Consider the following 4,382-nt stretch of genomic DNA (forward strand, 5'->3'; position numbering starts at 1 on the left):
CGTCCCAGGCTGGTGGCACTATAGCTTTCATAGTACACAACAATGAAGCGGAAACCGCCCAGCAGCTTTCCTAGTTCTAACTGTAGTTTCTAACTCGAACGTATGCGACTATTACAGTTTATAGGCGTTAAACCATGCTTTGCCCAACTACAGGAAGTCTTTCTTGAGCCTGAGTGTTCTGCCACGCTGTACGGCAGCCTTCATTAAAGCCATAGCTTCAAGGCTACCGTTCAATGAAAAAGTAGACGTCGTGCCGTGGGAGTCCGGCGTTGTGTCGCGAAACTCCGGATTGGTCGAAAAGGATCGACATCACAGGTTGAGCGGCAGAATTGAAAAGTGATTAAAACATAACACAAATTGTGATTACAAGGCCACAACATCATTGAAACGTCACTGCCACATGTAAATATGTGCAGTACATGAATAGTGCGGAAAAGAAAATTGGGGTATTGAGTGGCAAAGCGAAACTCTGGCAAATAGGTTATGAGTCAGACTCGTTACTCCTAGGCCACGTAGGCACGTTTTTACGACATGGTTAAAGCGAAGCATTATATGTATGCCATGTCGCCTTTCACGTAATGTGGCAGCTTACGACAGTTTGCTAATGAGTGTGTGTGTGTGATTAAAGAGACACTAATTGCAGGAGTAGTGATTAAACATGTAAGAAAAGTGCATGTTGGTGACAGGTTAGCGTACGAGAACGACTTTATATTTGTGTTACGTGACGTTGGCGTCTCATGCGACCTCGTTGTAAATGGCAGAACGCATTATCGGGTAATATACTAATGAGATTAAGTGGACTTACTGACAGGGCCTATTGACGCTACCGCGTCATACCCTGAAAGTAGCAGGTTAAGTATACCTCGAACTTGTTTTTTGTTTACTAGAACTAAATGTAATCATTTGAACACTGAATTGTGCAAAAGTGCGTGATACAGTAAAAAAGTTATACGTGTATTCAAAACTCTGAACCAACAATGTAATTATCTTTGCTGTATTGTAAATATTTGGTGACCTATCCCAAATATGGACGCTACTTGTGTATGCAGAGTAGCTTACGCTGAGCCGTGTACTGTGCTGCCCTAGACCTGCTTTCTTTTCCACGCAGACACCTGCTTCATCAATTTCATGCTGAAAAAGCAAATTCGTCAAGTAACAGCAATCCGCAAGTGAAGTCAAGATGAAAACATTTTTTTTAAGACATGGAAACATCTGAGCATGGCTGCCTGATTTCACGCTGTACTCATCATTTTGCTCACAGCGCAACAAGAACGGTACACAAGACGAAAGACTAACACGAACAAGCGCTGACTACCAACTGTTTCTTTTTTTTTATTGAAGAACGAAAGGAGTATATGTACAGACATTCAACTACTTATCAATACCACAAAAGTTATCTAAAAGGCATGTTGGAGGTCAGATAACTCTATTCCCTCTCGGATAACGCAATGGAAGGGCTGCTGATACACATGGTATTCTTGGGGTGAATATAGAAGGCCTCCATTATCTCTCATGTTAGCTTATCGCTGTATCGGAACAGGATGCGCGTGTTCTTGTAATCAGGCACGCATTTACACTCCTTCATCGAAAAGTCGACTGGGCAAATGGGTCACCTTTTGCTCTCCTTTCTGCGTAATCCTTCTCATGCTTGCAATGGCATTTCCTGCTGTGGGCGCCTGTGTGGGCGCCTGTGAAAATTACCTGTTTCAAATCAATCCTACACGTAGTTGTCTCCAAGAGCACGTAACCTTTCTCTTACCGAAATGCAGCAGCAGGTAAGGAGACGCTGCATAGGCTGCATCGAATGAGTAGAAATAATTTCTTGCTATTTCGGCGTGTTCTGACGCTGTTAGCAGCGGCGTAAAGTAAAAACTACGCGAAAGCCAGCGGGCACTCAATGCGCCCTCAGTGGCTCTAACAGTAAGCGGCGAAGGGTGAAAGCAGCGGGCCTTTGTTCTCACGGTCGTCCTCGGCGCAGCAGGTGACGAAGGTGATGGTGAGCTGCACCATGTCCAGGAAGGCCTGCAGGTACAGCGGCGGCTTCTCGGCCTCCTCCGCCAGCTGCCGGTTGGCCTCCAGGATGGCCCACTCCACCGGGTGCAGCCGGCCATCGTACTCGCGGGCCATGATGCGGGGCTGCACAGTACGACGAGCTGAACTGTGTCTGGCGATGAGACTAGGCAGGAGTACGGCAGCGTAGACGACGCGACTGAACGCAAAGATCTTCTTCACTTCTTCTAACAGTGCCCGTGCTGCTCCCTCGCGCCCTTCTTCTTCTTCTTCTTCTCCTCAAGTAATATGGCACATACCCACGTGGGGGGATTGACCAAGGTATAGGGTAGAATGCCAATGAAGCATTTGCGCGGGGAAGGAAACGTCAGAAGACTGAATCAAGATAAAAAAAAATTGGGAAAAATAAAATGAATTCAAGAGGTATGAGGCATCCGGAATAGAATCAATCTAGCCTTTTTTGGACATGCGAAAGAAATTTGTGTATAGCTAACAGGATAATCGATTAGTTGCACTTATGTAATCGTGAAGGTAGCCGCATACACTGCTTAACGGGAATCCCTTGGCACTCGCACCGAACGATAGAAGAACTGTAAGAGACAGAGGCAGTCCTAGTCTCGCGCCCTTCTTGTTCTTCTTCTTCTTCTTCTTCTTCTTCTTCTTCTTCTTCTTCTTCTTCTTCTTCTTCTTCTTCTTCTTCTTCTTCTTCATCATCCGCGTCCTCCTTTACTGGTCTCCCATGGAGATAGTGCTGATGGTATAAATGTACAAGCGGAATTAGCCTTACAGCGGCCTGTCGGCAATTGCTCCGTGTGAGCCACTGATTTGAATGATTCTGTGTCGACCACTCTTCCACAAGAACACTGTTCTTGTGCAGTTACATCACATTAGTATAAATGTTTAGTTAGAGTGAAAGAACACAGAACCGGAACCAGTTTATTGGAATTAAAAAGAAAATATAAGGCGGACAAATTTACACAGAAGTAGGTATCGTGCTATCGGCCTCAACCACAGTGGACACTGCTATCGGGCCATGAGGGCAGACATGAAAGAGAGGGAAAGAAAGTGCGAAGGGAACGTAGAGATAAACTAGAAAAGGCAAAGGGTGATAGTAGTGGGAGGGGCAGATTAGTAATGACTGGAGAGTCAGAATAAATAAATGACCAGCAAAAATAAAGATAAGGAAAATGCTGACGAGAAGGGAGCACACAACCCTTGCATTGAACATGGCTTGTGGAAAAGTCCCTGCCGGGTTACAAAATTGCATAGAAAAAAAAGACTTTGGACTCTGTACAGGCTCTCGAGGGCAACCTCGACACAGCACAGAGCCCGTTGTGTCCGCCCGGCAGGATGGAAGACTAAATAAAGCGAACCATGCTGAATAGTTTACACTTTATTTTTAAGAACAGGTGTGGTATGTTATCCACATGTTTGCTAATTTAATGGCATGCTGTTTGTTCTTTTCTTGGTCACGTTTTAATATTACTGCTGATTTTTGTGCATTTCTTTTATCTTCAATTTTTATACAATATGCCTAATTATTGCATTTTGGCTTTTATTGCAAGCTCTGCCGATTAAAGTACGAAAGTTCCAATCACCTTAAGCTGCATTAAACTCCTTCTGCCTTAACTTCTCTCTAATTCACTGTGTAAGCATCAAAAGTCTAAAAAATATATAAAACATTGTCGTTAATATTTTAACGCTCAGAAGAAAAAGGAAGCAGTGTGGTGTGTTAGCTTTAAAAATACGGATTTGTTAGAAAGAAGAAAAGCATTCACATCTTACAAAGTACTGTCAACACAAGGCATTTATTGAAAAGTCGTTACCTAACGCACGAGAAAGGAAGCCAGAGCATTTGTTATCGAGACACGAATTCTGTGCAATACGACCGCTTCAATTTAATAACATTAATACAGAGTGAGAAAGTAAATAATATACCAGCAAAAACCAAAATAATAAGGCTTCTAATAAAAAGGCTTCTGGGCAGAAAACGCACTTCCGTTGAAAAGACCAGTCTTAAGTGCGAAGTATAATGTAGCAAATGGTGCAAGGAGAGGGCGACCGAATGACACAATATATCATCGAGCCATCTTGGGAGAGATACCGCAGTAAGCTTGCAATGCTTCACATCTGGGAAAGCCATTGTAGCGTAACACACTGTGTTTGAATAAATGTCTATCTCCTCCCTCTCTCTGTGAGGCTCACTTCGAGGGTTTCCCGAAGGCAGCCGACGATTCCAACAACAGCGATAACAACCGTGTGCCGTGACGCGTAGGGTCATGGTGCAAACGCAACCGCCTTTGGAGACAAGAGTCCACGCTGGCTTCTTATCAGCCCCGAAGGATAGCGCTTCCTTCGGCGGGGCCTCCGCT

This window comes from Amblyomma americanum, chromosome 9 (assembly GCF_052857255.1).
Source record: "Amblyomma americanum isolate KBUSLIRL-KWMA chromosome 9, ASM5285725v1, whole genome shotgun sequence".
Classification (NCBI taxonomy): Eukaryota; Metazoa; Arthropoda; class Arachnida; order Ixodida; family Ixodidae; genus Amblyomma; species Amblyomma americanum.